We start from the raw sequence: 26,184 nt of genomic DNA on the forward strand, positions 1-26,184 counted from the left end.
AAACAGCTTTTAATTCCTCTGGATCAAACTCATCTAGCAAGTACAAGTTGGGGACCAAAGCAAAAGTAGAAAGCCAGGGAAAGGCGGATGTCCTCGTGCAGTTCCGTGAAGCAGCGATCGCCCCGGCAGCCCACGGCCGCTCTTTCCTCAGAGCACGGCTGTCATAAACAACACTCTCCCCAGGAGCCGCGGCACCTGCTACTGATTTTTTTCTGCTCACAATTTGGAAATCGTTGGTGGAATTCTCCAAACAGAAGAGGATTCTGGCTGCTGTTCATAACCAGCTGGGAAATGTGCTTTCAATATGTCCATGACACCCAGGTGGCAGCCTGCACAGAGACAGCAGGGGGGGAAAGCCAGGAGGGACAGAGGCAGGGACATGGGGACGGAGAGGGGAGACAGGGAGAGACCCGGAGAGGGGAGGGAGGGAGAGAACGCCAGACCCTCCGCCCAGGACCAGACCCTGGCTCAGCATGCTGCTCTCTGCCCTCCGAACTTGGCACTGCACTAGCCCAGCCCGCCCTTGGTGCCTTTCTCTGCTTAATTGCTGCAGTCACAGGCAGTGGGAAGGAAACACAATCCACGAGCCTCTGCTCATTTACACCTAAATCATCCAAAGATGGTGTCTCAACCCCAATTTGTCATCCACAGAAACTCTAGAGACAAATAAATCTTCGGAGGCCTGTCTCAACCCCGCCTGTGTTCCTTGTGGTCCTCAAACAAATGCACACATTTGGCCCCGAGCACGAGGGGCAGGCGGGGATCCGAAGGAAGCTTCAACAGAGTCCTCCTGTATGGGTTCCGCCCAACCACAAACACAGCCACTGGCTCCTTCAGCGCCTCCTTTCCTCCTGAGCTCCACACGTCAGCCCACTCCAGGACCAGTTGTGAGTCCTCTTTGCCCTTAGATCCTCTGTCTCTTTAGTCCTGGGGCTCTGAGTTCCCCCAATTTCTACCTGACCCACCGTCCCATTCACCTTGCCCTGAGCTTCTGCCTCCTACCACCTGCTTCCTGTTTGCCATCTGCACTGAGAAGCCATGCAAATGGCTCAAATGTAACTTTCCTTTCCACAAGGAAATATGTGGTGCTATTGTTGCAACGTCTTGTGCATCTATAATAATTTCAAAAAAAAGTTTCTTAAAAATGTATGCTGGAAACATTAAATATTTGACTTTTGACTGCCTGACACAAAGTCGATCCCCAATCTTTGCCAACTCAGCAAAAAGCATGGCCTTCATCCAGTTGCATCTGAACAAAACTTGAGAGCTGCCCTGGATTCCTGTGGCTGCTTACAAAGGCTGTCGTCTCCCCTTGAGTCTCCTGTGTCCACCCATGCTGGCCCAGTCCTGCTCCGCACCATGGTTATCTCTCAGCTGATGCCATTGTTATCTTATTACTGACAACAGAGGGTCACATATTTAGTGGCTAAAACTTTCTGTCTTTGTAGATGGGAAGACCAGGCACAGCACCGCAGGATGAAGGTGCCAGCCAGAGCCAGTCTCCCCGGGGACTCAGCCCATTTCCATGTTTGTTCAGATTGCAGGCAGAATTCTGTTGCTTGCAGCTGTGGGACTGATGTCCCCGGTTCCTTGCTTGGTGTTGGCTGGAGGTGGGTCTCAGGATCTAGGGGCTGCCCCAGGCTGGAGCTGTATGGTGCCCTCTTCCTCTTTCTGGCTTCCGAAAGGGGACCGTGTCTGGTAGGACTCGCCTGCCCAGGTTGGGCCTTCTGGTCTGGGTGGACTCTTGATTAACTCCAGGTTAACTGCTTAGCAGCCTCCCTGCTGGAGTGATCCTCTCTTCTCTACCAGGGACAGTTACATGGGGCTGCACACAGAGCCAGGAATCTGGGGGTCACCTTAGGGCCCTGCCTGCCATGCTGGCCCAGTGTGAAGGCTTCCAGTTGGCTTTGCTGTCCGAGCTTTGCTCCCACCCTCAGAGCCCACAAACATCACACACGGATATTGCAGACTCGCATGCCAACAGTTCCTGTCTCCAGCCTTCTTGCTATGTCTTACAGTTTGCATGAGCTTGCATGAGTCCCGTGAGCTCTGGAGGCTGTGGATTATCCTGAGTGAGGAGACTCCAGTTACAATCAGGGAAATTGATTTCTGGGTAAGCAGTATTGATAAGTTAATCTGAAGCTATTTCAGAAGAAAAAATTTAAATCTCCAAAGTCTTAGTAGTTTCATTTTTTTCTTATGAATAAATCTCTGTACCTTCTTAAGTTGGTATTTGTTGTTCAGTTACCAAGCTCCTAAAACTGTTCTGTTTAATAAGCTTCAGGGACCAAAAGGGGTCTAGAGTTGCCATGATTCTTCCTGCTCTTTCAGCCATCTCCTGAGCTGCCCTCAGAAGCCACAGGGAAGGCAACTAAGGACTGCTCAGGGTTAGGAAGAGAAGCAAGACGGAAAGGCCCGGGACACCGACTGGAGATAGCCCTCCGAGGACAGGAGAGATCGCCAAGTGAAAGGGTACGGACACATGCTAGCTTCCACAGAGCGCTAAAGACATCACATTCCAGTGATCCATGCCACCCATGTTCAGAGCAGCACAACTCATGACAGGTAAATCTTGGAAGTAGCCCATACGTCCATAAGCAGGTGAAGAGGTAAACAAAAGGTGGTATCTGTGGTATTTATACACAACAGAGTACTACTCTGCCATAAAGGATACACTTGAGTCATTTTGTGAAAAGAAATCGCCTACAGACTGTAGTTAAGTGAAATAAGTCTGACACACGAGATTAAATATCACATGGTTTCTCTTATATGAGAAGCTCAGATTATAGATAAAGAGCAAAATAAAAGATAGATAACAGGAAGCACGGAGCTAAATCTTTTCCACAGAGGAAAGGGAAACAGAGCTGGAAGGAGTAGGGAGGGAAAAGGGATGGGAAAAGGAATTCAGGTGTGTCGTGTACGTAAACAGTGTGTAGCGCACACATAGGCTAAGAAAAATGAAACAGTAGTGACGCATAAGGGCAGTGGAGGAGGGAGCTGCCGGGCAGATGCAGCAGCGCTAGAGACTGGGGGTAAGAGCCGCTGAGGGTGTGTTTAGAGAGGATGCAGGGATCAGCGTGTCCTGCCCCCTGCCCGTGCTTTGAGGTAGTGTGTCTGCCCAGGGCACTCACGGGTGGTGTTCATAGAAACTGAAATTACGTAGCTTGGCCTTTCTTCTCTCTCCTGGCTGCAAACCTGCCTCCCTTCCCAGTGGCCACCCCTACATTTCCAGATCCCCCTTTAGGTCAGCGCCCTTCTTTCTCGGGCGTCTTCTGCACTTTGTCCCTCTATCCCTCACCCCCACCCCATCCCATGCATTCCAAACTCTGTGCCGCACAAGCCCCCTGTGTGAATGGGCATCGTACTTGTGGATGCCAGAATGTCTCTAGGCAGCCTCTAATACTCCAGACAGGGTAAGGCTGTGTGAGTGGTCCTGACGCTGCTGTGTGGGAAATAATGGCAGGGAAACAACATGGGCCCATTCAGCACGGATGTAGTTGTTTCTGAATGATTTTGACCTTCAGCTGTCTGAATCTGAGGGCGCAGAACTCACAGGTACAGAGGGCCAGCTGTGTATTGTACATCTGCCTAAAGGAGAACTTCATTAAGTTCCTGATGCCTTCGAGGCTTCATGGGATGGCTGGTGGAGTACTGGGTTTGGGATCAGTGGGCAGCCCTTGACTTTGGATACAAGGCGCCAACTCCTTGCTAACCCATTTTCTCGACTGGAATCCAATACCAACCACAAAAGTCTGCAAATAATGTTAATCTTTTTGAAGTAGAAGACATGGGCTGTACTAGACCAGGGAAGTAAAAGAAGCTGTCTGAGTGAAGGTGTGCATGCGTGCGCACGTACATGCATGTGCGTGTGTGTGTGCCTGTGAAGCGCCCTATGTGGGGCACTCAGGGACTCCAGTGAAAGTTGCACACTGCATGCCATTTGTGGAAGAGGCCAAATGTTCCCAGCAAATCCCCCATTCATGAGACTAGCTCTTCCTGTGCCTGGGAGAACATGAGCAGCCCAACAAACACGGAGTAAACGCACGCAGGAGTGGACCCCTCCCTTGCATGCAAACCTCCTGGGCTCCTCCCGCCCACACCCTCTAAGCCCAATCAGCCAGGTCTACATGGCCACTGCTGGGAACCAGGAATGCCTCCTACAGTATTGTTCTGGGCAGATCCTTACCGTGTGAATTACAGGGCAACCTACTCACTCTGCCTGTTGCTGTACACACAGGTTCACAGGGGCCTGGAGGTTTGGTGACAGCAGGAGCTGGCTTCAGTGTCTCCCTGGCTCCTTTCAGGCCCTCGTGGTCCACCCTTGGGTAGGGCTGGAGAGGTAAAGGTGAATTATTTTGCTCAGTTCACCTGTTCATTATTTTTCTGTAAAATTAAGACGTTAAGTAGAACGAGACTCAGGAGAAATGTGGTTTAGGGTAACCTGTGATTAGATGCACGAACCTTAGGTGTCTCCTTCAGCCAGCCCCAGCTGGAATGTGCTGGATGTGAGAAATTCACTCCTTTATTTTCATAAAAAGAATCATTCCCTTGTGTTTCTTTGAAGGGGATTTTTTTTGCAGTCAGTATCTATATGGTTAACCAAACATGCTGTTTGGTTCTGTTGATTCTACTTGTAAATTGTCCCCATTTGGCCTGATCTGAAGCCCTCTGGAGTTGGAATTCACGATTCGTGGTTGGATAATTGTTTTTCCTACTGATGTGTTTTGCAATCAGCTGCAACCTGGGTTCCCTAAAGCAGTTTTCTTCCTAGATTGGCACCACTCCTGTGGGCTCTGGGTCATGCTCTGCGTTACCGCCACACCAGGCGACACAGGGATAGATGTCACTTGTCACATGGCTCTGTGCTCTCACCGCTGTGCCAGTGTTGCACAGGTGTGTGCGGCATGCAGAGGCACCTACACGCTTGTCGTCTTTGGGAGCAGGTCTGTAGGATGGGGTGGCTTTCCTGCTGTCACCTCGCTGAGCAGGAAGCTGCTACGGCACTGTGAATGCCACGGATCCCTTACCATTAATGAGCAGTTTCTGCTTTAGAAAAGTCAAGCAATTTAGAAAAGAATTGATGGATCATGTTTGGGGCCTTTTTATCAATCCCAAACACTTCTTTCTAGAGGTTAATGGATTACATAAAGCCCCAGTTTCCTGATCTGATTTACAATAGGGAGTAAGAAAAATGTGGATTTCACTCACTCACCCAGCATCACTGGTTACATTTCCATGCAGTTCACATCCCTGAGTCCTTTTATTCCCTGAGGGGGATCCACAGGCTCTGCCCTGCCTGTGGGTCGGAAGCTACAGCAGGGCAGGTCTCCCGAAGCGTGCTCCGGGTGTCCTGCTGTTTCTTCTTGGACAAGTGGTGTCTTTCAAGCCTCCACCGAAACAGGGCCTGACCTGAGTTTGTTTCTATCCTGACAAAGGCAAGTGGACAGAGGCACCTGGCTTTCCATTTTCTGCATGGTCAGTCTGGGCCCTGCTCCTCTATGCACGCAGCCCATCCAGGTGGCTCAGAGGTAGAGCAGCAACACTCTGTGTTAGATCCTGGGCTCCCTGGGACCCTCTGAGGGGCAGGGAGGAGAAGGTCTCCTGGAAGCATCCCCTGGGCCAGCTTGGGCAGCCTTCTCTGTATGACTCCGACGGTCAGCATGTGCCTGTGGCCGTGACCCAGCACAGCCTGCTCCATACAGGGTGGACGCCACCAGGGACATGGAACCTTCATCAGGCAGAGCCTGCCCCGGCTGTGGTATTGATGTTGTTCAAAAGATGAAGTCCCACCGTGTGGGTCTCACTCCAGTCCAGCTCAAAATGCCTCTGCTCAGGAAGTTTCATACACATAACAGTATGTTCTATTTCCAAAAAGTATGTTAAAAGTTTCTAAGCAACATGAGTAAAGTCTCTAGAGTATATCATTTGTTTATTGACTGATCTGTAGTCAGACGTGAGTGCAGCTTGGATGAGAACTAACACTGAGTAATGACAGCAGTGCTGGAACTGTCCCCGAGACAAGCTCCTCCTGAGCCCCATAACTGGCCTTCCTGTCCATCTTTCACTCAGTGTGTTGTTTCCCAGCTCAGGCCCTTCTCCTTCTGATCCCTCTCTGCTTTGTGCCTGGCAGAACGCATTGCCCCGGGGCTTATGATCATCACAACCATTTGTTCAGATCGCTGGTCCTTGCCTGTAGTTCCAGTCCTTTGAGGGCAAAAAGTACGCTCCTTGCCAGCCTGTCCTCAGCCCCCAGCAGAGTCCTTGGCACAAAAATCCACTCAAGCTTCAATATTGGTTAAATTTGTGAAGTGCTGTTCTATGCTCTCCCTCCTCTCCTGCTCGTAATGCTCCTGTGAAAGAGGAGTTGAGGAAATTAAGGCTTAAGGAGCCCGAGTGCCCGGGTCAAGGGTGCACAGCTAATAAACTTCATAAATTCATCCTTGCCACCACCTCCCCACACCCAGTCCTGCAATATTTCCAGAGGGCCACAGTCACCTTCAGAGAGGCCATTCCCCTCTCGCTATTTTTCAGGTAAAGAAAAGCAAATCTTAAAACTCTGGCAGCACTAGGAACCAAGAATGGGAAACCAGCAGTATACTCTGTTTCCTGGAAAATTCACGTGCATGTCATGAGTGCCATGCTTCTGGCCACCACATCAGCCTAAACACACGGGACTGACACACCTAAACACAGAGGACTGAGATGCCTAAACACAGGAGACTGACACACCTAAACACACGAGACTGATGCACCTAAACACAGAGGACTGACATGCCTAGCCAATGCTGCTCACAAGTGGTGGCAACGGAACTTGGCAGCCCCGGATGTGGAGGAAGTTCTTACAGGAAGTGAGAGTTTCCGCTTCCTTTCCTCCAGCACTCTCAGGGAAATACCAGTCCTGTGCCCAGGACTCTTCAGCTCTGTGATGCTCCATGGTGTCTCCTTACCTCTTAGCTGCCCTTCCCTGTTCTTTCCATGGTGTCATAGTTGGGCAGAGGAACTCCCCTGACCCTCCAAACCTCCCAAACTGGCTTCCGCTCCCTTCTCCCAATGGCTAAGCACCCGGGCCAGCATCAGGCTGTGTCTGTCCTACCTGGTGCTTATTGGGGGCCCTGAGGACAGCACTGGGGCCCTGAGATACTTGGGGCAGAGAAAGCACCTTCCAGTGTAGGCCACCCCAGGGTCCTGCTGAGGCCACTCTTACCGAATCTCCCGCCATGCACCAGTGGCTGATTGGCCTCAGCATCAGCCGGAAAGCCCAAGGGTCAGATGAGGCCCTTCCGGTAATGACAGGTACAGCAGCCCACAGGCCTGGTGCTTGTCCCTTCCCGGACAGCCAGCGACGGACAGAGCCACAGATTCTCACGACAAACCCGTGCCAAAGCAAAATGTGGTCTCACATCTCTGTCTCCTCTGCACCCATCTTGGAAATCAGACATGGACCCTGAATCTCAAGGAACTGGTTTGGTTTTGGGGTCAGAAAATCACCAGTGAAATTAAATGAAGTTTTCAAACTCTAACAGCCTTAAGACATTAGTTTTTTGCTTTGTTTTGTTTGCAAGAATGTAATGGAAACTGGCAAATTGTAGCCAGAATCTGGGAATAAGAAAGAGCCAAGGGAATAGTAAGTGTTCGCCCTCAGAAAAGGCAAAGAGATAGATCACAGGACCCTGATGTTATGTTTGAATAAAGACGGCTAGGAAAAAATACTTTGCAAGAATCCTGGAATCCACTAGAAATTGTATGATTTCAAAGATAGAAAGATTTGGCAAAGGGATTGCAAATTTGGGGCCAGAACAGGCAACTTAGCAATTTAGTGAGCTACCCTGTCTGAAAAAATACCAAAAACAGTCAAAGGTTTGGGGATGGAGCTCAGTGTGAAGGCCCTGGGATCGATCCTTAGTATTGAAAGAAAAGAGAGAGAAAAGAAAGAAAGAAAGAAAGATTTATTGATTTGAGAATTTACCGAGAAGGCAAATGATAGACAAAGATAGAAGAGTGCCAAGAAATGTTTGGGGATTTTCCATCTAAATAGCGTAGAGGTGACGCAGTCAGAATAAATTCCGATAGCTCTGGGATGCCTCGAGCAGCAACCACAGACAGCCCTGGGCTCCGTAGATCCACCCACACCCTGAGAACAGGAGCCGGAGGTGAAGGAGCGAGCCGGGATCAGGGGGGCACCACAGCTCCCCACCAGCACCTGCAGCTGGGGTGCTGCACACGCAGACTCATCAGGCAGCTGCTCCTGAGGCCTGGATTCACCGCCGTCTTGGAGGAAAGGCGGCCATGGTGATGCTGCCCTGGTCACATGCTCTGCGGGCTGGCAGGGCATCCGCCTGCGTTCCTGCTTCCATGTTCACACGTGTGCCGGACACTCGGCCCTCGGCCCTCGCACGACTCACGGGGTTTGGGTTCTGCAAAGCCCAAGCGTGGTGCGGAGGGGCCAGCAGGGGAACTGTAAGTGTGCTTTGTAAGCTGCCCTAAATCATCAAAGAGGATTATTTCCCCTCTGGGAGTGTGTCCACACACACACAACTTAAAGCACACAAAAGGCTTCTCTTTGCTTCCCTCATGCCCCCCAAAATAAAAGAAATTTAAAAAGCAGAAATGAATTTCATCTCTGACCTCTTTCCTCAGGAAAAAAAAAAAATGCATGAAAGCAATATTTTTTCCCAATTACCTACTTGGTTCAAAGCCTCCAAGGCGTGTGTGTGTGTGTGTGTGTGTGTGTGTGTGTATGTGTGTGTGCGCGTGTGTGAGTTGGGGAAGTTCTAAGCACTAAACAAGAGATTCTATTTTCACGATGGCTTCACGCCAAAGCTTCTGTACTCAAATGATCAAACGCTATTTCAGCCGGGAACATCTACTTGTCCCACAGAAAGCAAGCTAAAGCTGGTATTTCCAGTAAGACTGTTTCTATCTGAAGCAGCAAGTGGCTTCCAAGCTGTGAAGAAACAGCCAGAGCAGAGTGGGTGGAGGAGAACTGGACGGGCGGGCTGGCCCAGTCCACACAGCTGCAAGAGAGGCAAAAAGCAAAACTCCACTGCTATTATATTTCTTGGGTCCTCAGCTCAGTCAAAAAAGTACATTATCATAATGGGGTGGAATTCCCTTAAAACTCAGTGCTTTGCAATAACTGTAAAATATCTGTGTTACTCATAACAAAAGTGTAACACGCGGGATGCTTGCTGTGTGCCAGACAGCCTGCTTTCGTTTTGCACGCTTTATCACTGGGTCTTCACACAAACTGCAACTGCAGCTGTAATCAGTAACATCTTCAGAGGAGACTGGTGGGCTCAGAAAGGAACTTCTGCCCGGCACAAGGCCAGCAAATTACAAGACAAATTGCACAGACAAATGTCCAGCCCCAGGCTCTTCAATACGAGGTGTGGTTGAAGATGTGGTGAATGTTTAAATTAAAAGACACATTGCCTTCAGTCCCTGTCATGGCTGTGTCTAGCAGTCCCCTGGAAGCCTCATGCACTCATAAGTGGGGCATTCCAGAGGTGGCTGGATCTAGGGTGTGTGACGCTGGTATTAAGGGTGTGAGTGCTACCCGCCCTAAGAGTGGATAGCCTGGATAAGAAATAAGAGAGAGAAAGAGGGTCATAGCTTCACTTGCTGCTTGCTGCTTGGATGCTTTTGCTGCCTTCTGCCTGCCATGGACTGTTTCTCCTCTGCTAGGCCTCTCTGCCAGGCCACCCTGCCCCAGAGCCAGCTGATTATGGACTGAAACCTCCACAAACTGTGGGCTGAAATAAATATTTCCTCCTTTAACTTTGAGGGTCTGGCATTATGTCTCAGCAACAAGAAAAAGTAACTAAGACAGTCCCTCTCATATTACACACCCCTTACTTCAAGTACACTTCTCCCATTACTTTTGCCACTTTCTGAAGCAGGTCTGGAAGCCCTCTTTTGTGAGTGTCTTTATGAGATGTGATTTAAAAACACAGCAAATGCTGCTTCAGACACCATCCCATAAAATAGCAGGCTCATAAAAACGTGATGCCTTCCTCTATTTTATTCACTGGATCTGGCACCGTGCCACTTTTGACTTTCCCCAAAGTCAAAATGACCATAAAAGGGAAATGTTTTAAATCCATTCAGGACATCAAGACAGCCAGGACAGTGTGACTGAAGACCCTTATAAGAGAGGACTCCAGAGCTGCTGCAGGAAATGGCAAGAATGAGGGGAAGAGTGTGTTCAGAGCAAAGGGGGTGTTGTGAGGAGGACTCGTGGAAATGTCTTTAATTGTAATAAGTTTTTAAAAAGTAAACATTCACATATTTCAGATCACCTTTCATATATATGTCTAACAGGGAGGTGGGTTCACTGGTCATTTCCAGTTCACCACACACACATGTGAACCACAGTCCACATGGGGACAGTGAGGAAGCCTGGGCTGAGGTGACAGGAGGTCCCTGGGCCCCAGGACCCCTTGATCGCAGCCACTGTCACTTCAGGGAGAGACAGCCTCACCTCTGGGCTGAGCCTGGCTCCTTGGATGGACAGGGCGTTGGCAGAGGAGTAAGAGACCAGCAATACCCCCAGGGCAGGAACAGTGGGGACATGCACTGACTGCGTAGGCCTTTTCCTCCAGGGACACCACTGGCATGGGGTGACCCCCACAGCTCCCCTCTGAGGACTCTGGTCCGGGCCCGGAACAGTGCCATCTGTCTCCCGCCTTCCCCCGGCCAGCCACTGCCCAAGGAGTGAGAGCTTGGCCACTATGCCAGCGTTGCTCCTGGGGGGCCAGCTGGGTGCATGACCACGGCCTGCAGCACTCGCAGGAGAATGTGGGCAAGACAGTGGTGGGTGGAGACAGAAGCGCCACACAAATACTGAGGCATTCCGAGCCCAAATCCACAACAAGGATGCCACCACCTGTGTTTCCTGTTTGTGCTCTGAGGGCAGGGGCAGGAAGACAGGGCATCTCCTTAGCAGGATGGGACTGAAGTCCTCCCATCATCAGTCGGCAGCCACAGACATCCAGCAAGCAGTGGAGAGAAAGACACGGCCCAGAGAGGGAAATGGATCTCACCCGCTCGTGCCCACCCCGCTCCCAGCTTGTTGATGGAAAAATCAGCCAAAGAACTCTGTCGACCTAGTGTTTGAGAGGGGTATTAGGTGGCAGTTATTCCTAAAAAGAGGTCGCTGTTAAAGAGGACAAGAGGCAGCTGGCGGAGTCATTAACCACTGGGGTTTCAAAGCCCTGGTATTAAAATAAAGTCGAGTGTTTGTTTCAGATGTAGCCCCGTGTTCTAGAAAAGACTAAACAGTCTGGGTGGAGGGAGAGGCTTGTTGGGGGAGACGCGTGGTCACCAGTGAGGGGACGGTTTTACCTTAGACCCCTGTCAGCCTGGAAGCTCAGGAAAGCCACACAGAGCAGGCCAAGGGGGGTCTGATTACTCCCCATGGCAGAGAGGGAAACCGAGACAGGACCTCTGAATGAGTGGGCGGGGGGGCTTGGCGACTGCTGATACTTCTGGGACCCGGTGCTGTGGGATGCACAGGCCTGTGTGTCTGTGAGACCCGGTCTTGATGCTGAGAAGGAAATAAAACATTTCCGTCTGCAGAATAGGACACCACTTCAAGCCCATTCTGTACATCGAGCACCCTCCTGAAGGAGCGGGGTGAGGGTCCTCTCGTTCTGACCTGGTCCCCTGCTCCTGGCACTGACCAGATGACCAGGGCTCAGCTCCCTCCTGGACTCTGAATCAAAAAGTGTTACAGGAAAAAAGGAACACACGCCACTTATGAAGGAGAGCTGTGTCTGCCCGCGTGGATCACGCGCTCCTCAGGGCGGCGGAGAGCCCAGTGCTTTTCTCGCTGCGTGAGTGCCCCAACCCGCGCTCTGGCACCAGGCTCCCCAAGTCGCCCCTGCTTATCAGGCAATGGTGCTTTGGGTACGAATCTGCAGAGCCCTCCCCGAGCCTGCTGCTCTCTCTCTCTCTCTCTCTCTCTCTCTCTCTCTCTCTCTCTCTCTCACACACACAGTCACCAAAGCTCTTTCTGCTGAGCCACTCAAGGGCCCCTCTCTGTGACATTGATGGTATCAGCATCACCAGGTGGCCAGGACAATTGCAGGACATTCTGTTCCCTCTTCCTCCTCAAGGCTGGAGTTGCCCCTAGGAGAGAGGGCCAAAGAAAGCCACAGCAGCACTGTCCGTCCGTGTCCAGGCTCTGGCCTGGTCCATTGCCCCTGTGCCCGGTGACTCCGCTGTCTGAGAGACTCCCTCGAGGGAAGTGGCCTCCCAGGAGAGCACCTGGCCCTTCCCCACTTTCCTGCGTGGGAATGGAGCACTTTTGCCAATGGCTTTAAGAATTTAGTGGGGGGCTGCCAGCCTGGTGGATCTGGGTTCCATTCCCCAGGCAGAGCCCAGCCAGCGACCTGGCAAGTTTTAGAGTGACAGAGTGTCCTCAACCCCAGAGTGATGCTCCAGTGATCTGCATCCCCATCTGCCCTCTGTGTCTGTTACAGAGATCTTTTCCATGATGAGATGGAAGTGCTTGGTTACAAAAATAACTGGTGCAAACCTGCAGCTCCCTGGCCTGATGAAGTCCAGGAGAGAACATCTCCTCCCTCCCTGCAATCCCAACCCTAAGACCTTGGCTGTTTGTCCAAATGCTTGACATCAGCTTCCTTTTGGAATCTACTCTATCTCAAAGAGAAGGAAAAAATAAACCACATAGTTTGTTGCTTCTAGGTTGGTAGGAAAAGGCTTCTGTGTGATAAGCCTGGACTTCTATTTTAAGGCTTTATTTTTCCAAATAAATTCATATATACAAGGATTTGTGAACCCAAATAATCACTGAGATGCTACCCTGCATTCCCTGTTTGGCTGAAGCCATGGCTGGTGTTCCCCAGATTCTGATAGGAATGGATTTCAGGTTGCCATGGAAAAACAGACCCTGCAGAGGCGGCCGCTGCACAAGCCCGGGAAGGGGTCATCCCAAGCCTCCTTTGCCTAGTGGCTACAGTGGATCTACAAGAAACAAGGGAAAGTCAAGGGGTGATGGGAAGGAGGCAGTAGGATGCACCAGAAAGCGGTCCCTGGGAGCGGGAGGGGAGATCCGCACTCCTGCGTCTGCCTTCCCTTCTCCACCTGAGTCCCACTTCTACAAAGCTGCCCAAGTTAGCTCTGGAGAGACTGATTTTGTTATATTTTAAAATGTGTGCATGGTTTAAAAAAGGGTAAGAAAGTCATTCTTGTCTTCAGCCATTTACCTGAAGAATGGCTTTAATGAAGCTTCTTTCGGTTCTGAAACCTTTGCTTACTTAATACTTAAAAGATAAACTAAAATAAAATTACATTTTGCTATGCACTTTGGAGAAGGATTTGACTGGAGCCTTGCCACAGAACAGGTGTGATCTAGAATACTCCCCTCCGTCCTGCGGCCCAGGGGATCCACGGGCATCCATTCATTTCATCCTGCAAGATGGTTTCCATTGCATCCTGGAGGAAACTGAGCTTCAGAGCGAATGGTCTTTGCTGAAGATTGTTCCACTCGGAGTAATTAAAAAGCTTGAAAATCAAACTCATGGCTAGTTCCTATATATGTGTGTGTGTGTGTGTGTGTGTGTATACTTTTTAAATTTTTAACTGCGATGAGATATGCTAAACATAAATTTTGCCATCTTAACCATTTTAAATGTATACTTCAGTCATATTAAATACATTCACATTGTTCTCCAACAGTCTCCAGAGCTGTTCCAACTTCCCACATTGAAACCCTGCTCTCATTCAGAACAATTCCACCCTCCAAGCCCCGGTTGCTGACAAACCCCAACCTACTGCTATCTTTATGAATTTAACTATTCTATGCACCTCATATAAGTAGATGCATATAATATTTTTTTGGAGACACACTTTACACAATATTCTCAAGATTCACCCTGGTGGTAGCATGTATCAGAAATTACATTTGAAATGATACAAAGTACATTTCCACATGGTGCATACTGAATAGCATAGATTAATAATTATTATATGCTTCTATCTTCCAAATCCTATAAAAGAATAAAAAGTTCTCTTACAAATCAAAATTAAAATAATGCAAGTTTTTGTATTTGTCCATATACTCACCTTTGTGAGAAATTATTGTATTTTTTAATAGAATTGAATTACTGTCTAGCATCAACTTGCAGGACTCTGACATCTCTTGTTGAGCAAGTCTAGTAGTAATGAACTCCCTAAGCTTTTAAGAAATTTTAATATACTTAATTTCTCCTTCATTACTGAAGGTCAGTTTTGCTGGTTGTAGAACTGGGCTTTTTTTTTAACACATCAACTATCCCAGATTGGTTTTTTGTCTGAAAAATTTCTGCTAAGAAATCTGATTATCAATCATGTCATTGCAGATCCTTTGTGGTTGAAAATTAATTTTAAGAATGTCTTTGTCAACAGTCTGATTAGGTTTTAAGGTAAGTTTTTGGGGGATTATTCTGCTTTGCTGAAGCTCTTATATTTATAGGTTTATGTCTTTCCTCAAATTTGAGAAATTTGGGGCCATTATTTCTTAGTTAATTCCTCTTTCTTTTTCATCTCTCTTTTCCTCATGGAACTTCCTAATGTGTATATTGGTCTACTTAATGGCATCCTACAAGTCTTTTAGTTTATGTTAACTTCTTTTTGCTCATCATCTCAGTAATTTCCAGTGACAAGACCTCAAATTTAGGGATTCTTTCTTCTATCTGTTCAAACAGCTATGGGGCCACTCCAGTGGATTTTTCAATTCAGTTATTGTATTTTTCAGCTTCAGAATTTGTTTGGTTCTTTTTAATCCTTTCTATCTCTTTGTTGATAGTCTCATCTTTTCAGTGTGTTTTTCAGGGTTTCCTTTCATTGCTTGTGTTCTCTGTTAGCTCATCAAGCATATTTAAGACAGATGTTGAATGTCTTTGTCAAGTAAATCTGAGGCCTGTTTCCTTAGTGTCCATTTCTGGAGCTTCACTTTGTCCTTTCAGCTTTCCCCTTTGTGTGGTGATCTGGGCATTTGAAAGCACACTGCCCTCCTCAGGCTCCAAACTGGAGCAAACTTCACACCTGGTCAGGTGCAAAGCCATCAGGTCCCCATCCCCCAGGCCGTGTGTGCCACACCTCTCCACTGCCCTGTATGAAGCCCCCTTTAAACCTCTAACTTTCCGCAGACTCACACTGCTGCTCTCGGGGCCTCAGCTGTGCTGTCACACACGGGCTGCTGCCCTGAGCCACTCTCCCACCCCACATCTCTCACCACTGCTTCCCAGAGCCCCACCTGACGCCAGCTGTGCTGTGTGAGAAAGTGTCTTGGTTGTCAGCACACTACATACAGGCTCTGCTGGCTTCTTTCTGTCCCAAGGGAGGAACCAGGGACTGGGATGTTGCTGTGTCCAAATGTCCCCCAAGCCTCATGTGGTCATAGGTGGGGCTTTTCAGAGGGGATCTGGAGCATGTGATTCATTTATGGTGCAGTGCTAGGCTCAAGGGCCCTGGCGTTAGGGTGTTAGCGCTACTCACCCCAAGCAGTCTGGGTAAGATAAAAGGGCAGAAAGACGCTGTTAAGGTCCCTTGTTGCCTTTGCTGTCTTCTGCATATAACAAACTGTTTCTCCTCTGCAATGCCCCTCTGCCATGTGCCACTCTATGGAGCCAGTCAACTATGGACTGAAACCTCTATGAACTGTGAGCTAAATAAACCTATCCTCCTTTAACTTTGTGGGTCAGGTATTTTGTCTCAGCAATGAGGGAAAAGTAACTAAGACAGGTGCTTTCTCCTAACTGCACCACACTGAACCAATGAGCAGCAATGCCACGCAGTGCCCTTCCATTCTGAGTGCCTTCTCTATTGGACATGTGCCTGTATGTTGCAGCTTTTTAAAAATTGTTCTAGTATAGTAACAAGGACTGAATCCAAGCCCTTCACACTGAGCTACATCTCCAATGCGTTCTCTCTCTCTCTCAGCCTCCCAGAGTTCAGGGATCACAGGTGTGCCTTACCACTGCTTACTTCCTGGAGATTCTCACTTGGCTTCTAGCATTCCCACGGGTACCTGGGGCCAGCTTGGTGCTGTTCGCTTCATGTTGCATGGGGAGTGAGGGCCGGGGTCTCCCATCCTCTGCCTGTTGATAACACTCGATCCCAAGCCCATGCTTTTTCCTTCCACCCTACAGCTGCTCACGTAAACACTGACAGTGCACACAAGCAGTGCCGCTCACGCCAGCGCACGGCTCGGCAGGAGTCTGTGTGTCAGGAAAGACAGTGACAGCTGAAGATGAGAAGAAAGATGAAAACTAGAATAATGAGAGTAGACGTCCAGCAAGAAGGGGGAAATTAGACTGCCTCTTCACACGCACACACACTACAAGGCAAACTGCTATTGTTGAGGACCTTCCACAAAGGAAGACTGGGGTCTCCAGTCATCCTAAAACCAGCCTCACCTAAGGGTGAGGAGCAGGGACTCTGTCTCACCGAGAGGAAGGGTGGACCCACTTCTTTGCTCTTTCTTTCTTGTGCGGTTTTAGGCTGCTGGTGGATGTCTCGAGGCACTTTCTGGGGGCCATGGCACCTGCAGGCCCTCCTGGAGCCCGGCACGCCACAGGCCAGAGCAAAGTCCTTGTGCCTAAGGACTGGTGTATGTGGGGTCTGGTCTGAGTCTCCAGCGAAAACAAACCAATTAGATGGAGGAAGAGCTGACATTTGGAGTCCAAGACGTTTAATCCCTACTTTAAAGGTTCTGTTACTTCAGATTGTTTCTAATTTTTCCATTGTCCAGATGTTTACTCCCTGAGCATTTCCCACAAAAGCAGAGAAACTTCTTTTGAAAACTTGCATGGCTCAGGCTCCTTTGGGCCAATGGTTTTAGACTAAACTAAACAAAAGTGGGAGGAAAAAGGTGCTTGTCCTGTGTTTGAAGATTCTGAAGAAATCCTCTGAAGAAATAACAAAGGCGGAGCCAGGAAACAAAGTATTCATTTCACATCCCCATTAGGCCTCCACCTGTTGTGTCTGATCCTCCCTCAGCTGGAGAGGCAGCTAATCTGCAGCACATTTTTATCAACAAATTTGCACAACATGCAGCCTAATTATCCTGCTGAATTGTGTCCCCTTGCAGGGCAGTCTCAGCCTGGCTGTGCGCCAACCGCAGCGAGCTGCTCTCCATAAGTGTGGCTAACGACAGCCACTTTCGCCCCAAAGCCACGCTTTTATGGCCCTGTTCCAGGAAAGGGTCAGAGGGGGTCTAGCAGGATTCCTGCTCCTGCAGTGATCAGGGCCAGCTTCCCTTTGACTCCAGATTCTTTGCTGGTGAAGAAACTCAACAGGCTTCCATCAGTAAGTAAATAGCTGTTCTTCTGACACAGGTCTACCAGGAGCCCTGGTAACGGGCAGGTGGAGTGGAGGACGGAAAGGGCACCGGCTGGGGAGTGGAGCCCGTACAGCTATCACCAGCGCTGCACAGCCCCGAGAGCCCCAGCCAGAGCGCAGGCTTCCTGTGCTTCCCGCCTGCAGCCCAGGTGTGAGGATCGCCTGCTGCATTAACCTTCAGAGAGGCAGGACACACAGGCTTCGGGGCAAGCCCGCTGCCCAGACGGCCCAGTCCGCAGACCCCGGCCTTGGGGGAGCTGAAGGCCCTGTCCCCAGGGTGCTTGCATCTCGTCATAGACAACAAGAACATACACAGCCGTACACCCTGCGCGGAAGGGGCGTGTGCTGAGGGTGCACTGACAGGGCGTGTCCCCTTCACCTTAGTTTCTTAGGTGCACACACACAAACCTGCTTGGGGAGCCCGGGGCCACACCTTACAGTGTGTCACTGCACCTCGCGTGCAACTGAGCACAACATGGAGCCGGTGCTCACGGGTCTAAACACCTCTACTTCAGAACACAAGCCCGGGCTTTCCCGAACTCTGGCTCCTCTGAGACAGGGCCCCGGCAGAGCCAGAGGGCAGGAGTCCTGAGCCTTTCTGGGTCTGGGTTGGCTCTGGCTGCTCCACCGGCGGGGGACAGAGGAGGCAGAGGATCAGGCACTGGCCACACTGGGTCTCCGTGCGGTGGACAGGCCTCGGCCCTGGCTGGAACTCCCAGGTGGAGAACAGACACTCACACCTGATGCCACCTGCGTTTGTTCCCGTGGCTCCACACACCGCGTTCCCCTAATGTGCCCTCCTCTCTGCTGTAGGAACACTGAGCTGTGTTGAAAACCTTGCCACAGAGCTATTTCTTAGCAGATGCTGCCTCACCTTTTCCTCTGGGTTTTTATGATGGCGTCAAGTGCATCACCTCCCTGGTGGCCCCTGGTCACACACCTACTTGGTCCTCCCCAGGTGTAACTGGCTCCTTGGAGGAGGACAGCAGAGTGACCGGACAGTCACAAGGCCCCGGCCAGAGTCAGGCAGCTGCCCAAGACCCTCTGACACCTTCTGGGCTGCAATGGACAAGGGACTCAGCCTCTCATCTGTGAATCAGTCTTCTCACCTGTAAAATAGAAATTACAATAGTACCCTCCTCCCAGAATTTTTGGGAGTGAGAATTAAATAAAATATGTGACAGCCTTAAAACCATAGACAGCATAAGGTATCCAGTTAGGTATTTTGTGCATACAGAAGACCCCGGAAGTACTCAGCGAGTAATTATTATACTCCCGAGTTAGCTCACCTGTCCTCAAGGTGAGATCTTATAGAGACAGAAAGAGGCAAAACAAATGAGCGACTCTTCACCATCTAGGTCTGAAATCTTGGGACTATAATGCACTAACATCTTGATTTCCCTGGGTACCATTAGAAATCTATCCTTCGCTCAAGGTGAGAAAACATTCTATAGCATCGTGGTGAAAGTTTAGGCAGAAGACAGTCTGTGTGGTAAAATAAAGGTGGAAAACTTAGAGTTAAACAAAGTTAACCAGGTTTCTCTTCCAAGAGATTTCTCAGAGCCTTTAAAACAATAACTATTATCAATATTGAAGGATCACTTTTTAAAAATGTGTGGGACCATGGAAACTTCTGCTGCTGTTAAGCAATACCAGACCAATGTTTGGGAAAGCCACATGGTAAAACGGCAGGGTCCCCACGGCATCGAACTTTATCTTCAGCCTGTGTCACATTCAAGTATAATTAATTTTAAAAGTTAACACATGTGATCTGCAAACCAAAACTTGTAAATAAGATACTATATCAAAGTGGTTAGTAAAGTTCCCTCATTGCTGCTGTTAGCACCCACGAATTTTAGTGGAAGCCTCCAAGTTCTGTTCCTTGAATATAATAGGAGTTATGTGTGTTCACTCTGTCCAGATCTCTTATCCCTCGTCCTGTTAAGTTTCCCAATATGAATGAACAGCTTTTTAATTTTGCCTCCTGTCCTAAGTCCTCCCCATCCCTGGAAGAATCCCTGTCTCACAGGGACTTCCTCCGGGTTCCTGTCTCTCCTAAGCAATGGTGACACAGAGTGGAAGAATTCCACGTGCCCAGGGGTGACGCCACTTCATGTCAGCACACTACCCCGGCAAAGAGCTGATGGGCGGATTGTTGGCTGAACCCCATCTTGAGCTGCTTCCTCCAGGATGGGCCTAGTGACTCCACCCCACTCGCCTGAGTCGCACTGAGATCCAGAGTGAACCCAGGTAATTGCCCCACCTGCACGTGACCACGCCCCCACATGCCCGCCCACTTGCAGTGTGGATAATGGCTGGGCATTTTACAAGAAAATAGAATTTGACGGCAATCTAGCTCGACAACAACATTCATTCAGAAGGATTTGCGTGGGGCTGGGGCTGGCGATGCTGCTAGTTGGCCCTGAAGTGGGCACACAGGCAGGACCCGCCATACAGAGTCCGTGCCTGTGTTGCACATCACCTCCCTTCCTGCAGTGCCCACTGCATCCACTGCTGAGGGTCCTTGAAGTGTCGGAGAAAGCTCACCCCAGCGAGTCTGCTGTAAACATGTTCTACTCCCCTCCTGCACACTTAAGGCTTTGGGAGCCTCATGTGAGGGTTTTGGATGTAGCCTGGCATATTCAAGATCCGGGACAGAATTGTCACTTTTTCATCCTCCTGGCCAAAAAGTCATCAACCAGATGTGCACAGAAACTTCTAGGTGTCTTTTTATGTCTAGACAATTTGCTTTTCTCAAAATATCAGGATTCCTTAAAAATAATCCCCAAAGATGGAACTCTGAAAGCAAAGCAGGACCTTTCCGCAGAAGCAGCCTTCAGTTTGCTAAGGTAATCTCCAACCTGCTTCCGACGGCAAAATACTAAGTGCAGATGCCCCGTGATGCCCCTGCCAGCCACTCCACCCTCCTCACCAGCCACTTAGAAACACCAACCCGTGGGCCAGAGCCAGAGCAGAATAAGGGACTGCAGGCTCAGCAGTGGGCCCTGCTAAGTCTATTAAGGCAGTAGTGCGAAATTGGTAAGATGTGGGATTGGTGTGACGGAATTCGGAGAACTCCTGAGTACCGGGATGAGGTAGAAGGTTCCGAGAGCCTGAAGCCTGTCCTTGCCCTGGCTTCCGCTGAAGTACCCTGCCTGGCCCAGCAAACCAAATGACGTCCCAGTGCCACAGCAGTCTCTGCTGGGAGGAAGTCAGGTAGAAAATAACCTCTTTGTCTTAGCGATTGGCCGTGCACGATGAGGACAGGTCTAAAAAGCAGGCCTCCGGGGCTCCAGTTTGCACATTGATCTGGAAAAAAAATAAATCAAACAAAACCTTTATTCTTTCAAAATCTTGGACCATCATCTCTATGGTTCAAATATGCAAATAGGAAAAGCAAAAGTGACATGGATTTCCATCTGAAGTCTGTTCCTTGGGTTAATGTGGGCAGTGCTAAGTTCAGGAAATGGACTCAGTTGCAAGCCTATTATTTCCCCTGGCAATCCCAAGGCTAGCATTAAGCTGAAAGCAAACCTTTTCTTGCAGCACACTAGTGATGAACTGATAATTTCTCGAGCTATTGTCTAATCAAGTTACATTTCAAGTCCAGTTAGCCCGGTATTAACTGACCATTCTCCAGAGTAACACCAAGCAAACTGACAGCAAACTGCCTTTTTCCAAACCACATCAGACAGTCAAATACCAAAGTCACAAACTCTCAAGTTAAATGCACCACTGGGTATAGGGAAGTCTGCAAAACACATTAAAGTCCCAGAGGTCTTCTGAGATATTTTCTCTCCTTCCTAATAATTTTAGCCAGAGTTTCTATGAGAAGTTTGGGGTAGTGTGAATGGTGTCACTTTTCCCTATAAACCACTCCTTCCTTTGGTTTCAATCACAAGGATTCTGTTGAAATCATAATTTTACTGCTGAACTACTTAGATGCTTCCAGAATTTTTATCACAGGAGACACTGCCATAAAGCATTGGATGGTGGAATGTTATTTTCAATGATGATTTCTCCAGCTTTTTTCAAAAGTCAGATCTTTTTAGTAAGAATAAATGTTTTTCAGCAATGTGTTTTTAGTTCTATTTCAAAATATCGATCCCTGAAATGATCTCTTTAGTCTCACCAATGCTGGGGTTATAGCTACCATAGTAAAATTCCAGGAGTTATGTACGGTACATAATAAAACTGATAGTTTACGAAGTTCAGTAATAAAGCTACAGGCAAACAAAGGCTACCATGTTCAGAGGCAAAGCCACTCTGACCCGGGTGGAGCTTCATGTATCTTTAGCATGTGCAAGTACTCATGCAGGATTTTACTATCTCCAGTTCAATATAGTCTTCTGATTAGAATCCTACTTCCTACTTACGTGGTGATTCTTTTATTAGCTCAGAGCCAGCATGTGTCACAGAAAGCAATTTAGTCAGACACCTTGTCTGGGAGCAGATGGGAAAGACGTTTTGAAAGATGACCAGGTGTTCATTAAGAACACAAAGAAGAGAGGGCGCTGCCACCGCCAACATGGAGACTCCACCGCGTCCTGTTCTTGGTGCTCAAATGTCCCAACCTGAAGCTGAAGAAGCCGCCATGCATGGGTGCACATGCCGTCCGCCGTGACAGTGTACGCCCTGGTGGTGGTGCTCTACTTCCTCATCACCAGAGGACTAATTTAGGATGATATCGTGGAGTCCCCAAGCGTCCCGGGCATCAGAGCTCTCTTGGCTCACAGAGTGAATGGACGGTGCATCATGGAGGGCCTGGCCTCCAGCTTCCTGCTTGCCGTGGGCTGCCTGGGCTTCGTCACCCTGGACTGATGCAACACACCAAATGTCCCAAAGCTCAGCAGACTTCTTCTGCTGTTCTCTGGATTTGCCTGTGTCCGATTGAGTTTCTTCATGGCTAGAGTATTCATGAGAGTGAAATGCCAGGCTACCTGATGGGCTGGAGTGCTTGGAGAAGAAATCATCACATTTGCTCCTGTCGCTAAAGTGTTAAAGGCCGTACCAGCCCTCTGCTATGAAATGTGGAAAAAAATGAAGAGCAGCAATAAAAAAATTATTGAGTGAAAACATGGGAGGCACTTAAAGCTCAGACTAGAGTTTTCTGATACCAGAGACAAGTTTATCACAGTGTTTTTTTCCTGCCGACCTAGTCTGGTTTGTGCCTAGTGACGTTTTCTTCTTCATTTTTTATTTCTTAAAGAAAATATACTCCACTTCTCAAACTGTAATAATGAATAAAGTGGGGTTTTTTTACAATGGCTTCAGCATTTTTGGAGATGCCATTTCTGAATCCCAGAAATTAACGCAACTGCAGGAAGCAGATCCTGTGGCTGAGAACTGGACAGCAGATCTGCCTCGCAGATGGTGCTCTGCCTTCAACTGCGCGCTAATGCCTTGTCTCAGACGTGAACGCAGACTGCTTCCTCCATGGTAAGATGCATAAAAGGAGAGAAATAAATACTTTTTCTAATAAAAAAAAGAAAGAATATAAAGGAGAACTGAGGAGCCAAGGGAACCAGCCCCTTGGCAGTCTCGGGCTGTGGGGAGACCCTTGGGTAAGGGTCTGTCGCTTACAGCATGAACAAGCCACAGCCAGATCCCGGCCTTGGTAGATAGAGCACAGTGTGCTCAGCCTGCCAGAGTCTCACACCCATCCTCCACCAAAGGTTCCGTCCCCAGTGCACAAGAAGGGTGGCCTGAGGTGGCCTCGGGTTCGTGAAGGCCCCCTCTGGTACCAAGATCCCCAGTAGGTTATAGAGAAACGAGGACGTGTGTCCAGGCAGCATTCGTGTGAAAAGGCAAGGAAGCTGGGCAGTGACAAGGCCTCTGCGACAGGCCTGGGCAGTTTTAATTTATCTGAGTGGCGTGGCGGGTTGTCTGTAGGAAGGAAGAAGCGGTCAGAGTGAAATGAACCCAGGGCTCCATGTCAAATTATCTGTACTCATTTACAACAAAACTGAGCAGGATTCCAAAGGGGTGACATGCATGGTGTAACTCCTAAATTCTGGCAGCATGCTAAGTCAGTGCAATAGCATGACCTTGTTAAAAACGCTTATATTATTCTGTGCATAATGCTGGCTTTGCTTTGGTTTGGTTTGGTTTATTTTGTTTTGGGTATTTTGGTGTGAGTAATTTGCAAGTAACTGTTATTGAAAATGCTTTCTGAAAAATAAGACCAAATTTTTATTTCCAGGCTATGCTTAAAACATTGTTTTTAGGTTGCAAAACTATCTAAGTCCTTTGAAAAGTAAGTAAATATGGACCAAGTTTTCTACCCACTTGAGTGGAAATATAGTATTTAGTCTATGGGTCCCTAAGTCAGTCACTGCTACAAAATCTTGAGAGGCTTGGGATTTCTGTTCTGCCTGAGGGAAAGGAAGTTGATGGATATAGTGAATGGCTATTATTGTATGGGAACTCATGTAGTATAAAGCACAATGTCCATTTATTAAACATTTCCATCAGCCCTTTGAGCCAACGAATGCCCTCTTTTAGAGACAACAAACACTGAGATTTAAGTGAGTTACATATGCATAAACATTATTGTTTTAAAAATCATAAAAATTTTAAGCTAAGGAAATGTAAAGATTATCTCCTTGTACTACTCAGCTTTCCTGTTTCTGGACACAATACCTGAGATTCATAGTTTAAAGGAGCTGAGGTTTAATTCGGCTCATGGTTCAGGGGACTCAGTCCATGGTTAGCTGGCTCCAAGGCAGGAGCATCATGGCGGAAGGGCCTGGTGGAGCAAAGCTGCTCAGTTCATGGTGGCTTGGGAAGCACAGGAGGGGAACAGCGCCAGAGAGGAAGGGACTGGAGACCAGATATATTCCCCAAGGCCACCCTCCATGACCACCCTGACACCCAGTGTGCTCCACCAGTCCCCAGGGTGACTCACAAGTAAGCAAGCTGACTCTCCTCCCCAAGCACCACAGTACTCCACATCCTCATTTTAGAAGCACAAAACCCGGCTCTCTCTTCCATCCCGTCAGGTGAAGACTGTGTTCCCGCAGTGACAAAGCACCTGACCCAGAAGGGATCCAGATCCCCTGGCAATGTGCTGGCCATGTGGGTGGCTTAACAGGAGAGGGCAGTGGACACAGTGGTGGCCAGGAGGCCATCCCGGCTCTATGTCTGTTACCCCGTCAGAAGTGGCTGCAATGTGTGGGCACCAAAACAGCACTAACAGCGTCCTGGCTTCATGGCTGTGCAGATCAAGATCTCTGGGAAGCCCAGCAGGAGTGGCAGGAGGTGGAGCTGTACAGGGAGGTAGGCTCCTTGGAGGCCAAGCTGGGCCTGCAGGGAGGTCTGCTGAGGCTGGGCTAGCCTGGGGCATCCAGGTGGGGGTGCAGGGTCTGCGGCCTCTGTCACCATTCTGGTCCAGTCATGGGAGTAAGATGCAGGAGTACCCAGCACACCCACAGCAGGCCCACTCGTCTGCCACAGGTGTGACCCCAGGGGCCAAGAGGACCTGAATGCTGTCTGCTGATTCCACAACATGGTACACATTAGACATTTTCCTTGCATATAATGTACACTCCTTAAATAATTGTTATTAGTGGCATTTTAGTCAGTAATAAATACCTTTCCAGGAACTGAGTAGGGAGAGAAGAGACCCATGGAACTCACTGGCACCATTCTTTCATTTCCTTTGATGTGGATGATGGCTTGTGGTTGGAAAGGTTTTTATTTTCCAGGAAACTGTGATTTTTAAAGATAAACTAATTCATTCTCCAAAGTTGCAGTCAAATATGTATCAGAAATACGCTCACCCTGCTATTTATGGCAAGCTCCTAAATCCCCTTTCCTGCCAGGACAGCATTTGTGGCTGACCAAAGGAGAGGAGCCCTTAGCATGGGGGCCGCACCGGGCTTCAGATCCTACCTGAGATGCTGACACCCACCAACCTCTCCGCCCATGCTGCTGCCAGTGCCATGTCCCCAGGGAGCAAACCTTCCCTCCACCCCTTGCCATCCGGGCTGTCAGAGTCACAAAGACTCTGGGAAGGGCCAAGCGTAGAAGATCCAAGCCAGGACCCTGCAGCCCTCTCTCCAGGGAATCTGGGTCTAGAGATCCCTGAGACAAGCGCAGAAAAGGCCTGGAGCTGATTCTCATAAGCAGTTGCCTAGACGAACATTGCACTCACTCCTGAGTCCCTTGTCCTTGCTCTTTCTGAAACCTGGCTGTCTAACGTGCCCGGATCCTGTAACAGGCCTTGCAATCCCCCAGTGAACTGCTCTTGCTTCCTTATTTTAGCCAGGGCCAAAGTGCACTGCAGGCACCCAAGACAGCAACTGAGGAGGGTTCCTCACTAACCTATTTCTCCTGTGATGCTCTGGTCTTGAACGTCTAACTGCTTTCAGTAATTGCTTCAAAGACACACGCAACCTTAGTCTGTGCTTGGTGTCTTCATCTGGAAGATTGTGTAAGAAAACTGAAGTGAAATCCCAAATACAGAGTATCACCGCTGAACTCTTTTTATTTTAAACAATTCCGAGATTTGGGGTTTTTCCTACAGTTTCTTTTTATTTTCACAAATAAAAAATATAGATTGATTGATATTAACCCAAAACCCTAACACTGCCCTTCTATGGTGACGTTCTCCTCGCTGGCAGAGTGAGTTCCCTGAGGACACCCTGGGCCTCCTTCCAGACCAGCAGTTACCCGGGAATTTGCTGCATGCAGCACCCTGGGCAAGGTGGGGTCGAGGGGGAAGTCTAGCCCCAAAGTGACCTTTCCAAGCCCCAGCCTGCAATCCGACTTAACTCAGTAATCCTCTGGGGAGTGTCTACCACACGGTTGGCTATACTAGCTCCCTCGAGTGATTTT

General features: G+C 49.0%; 1 pseudogene; it reads left to right on the top strand.

Annotated features, from left to right (window-relative positions):
* Positions 1-7,217: 7,217 nt before the first annotated feature.
* Positions 7,218-22,340, top strand: LOC110346187 (oligosaccharyltransferase complex subunit OSTC pseudogene; annotated as a pseudogene).
* The last annotated feature ends 3,844 nt before the right edge of the window (positions 22,341-26,184 follow it).

The sequence above is a fragment of the Heterocephalus glaber genome, unplaced genomic scaffold, assembly GCF_053883595.1.
Source record: "Heterocephalus glaber isolate CG9 unplaced genomic scaffold, H.glaber_assembly_v1.0 deba00001067, whole genome shotgun sequence".
Taxonomy (NCBI): domain Eukaryota; kingdom Metazoa; phylum Chordata; class Mammalia; order Rodentia; family Bathyergidae; genus Heterocephalus; species Heterocephalus glaber.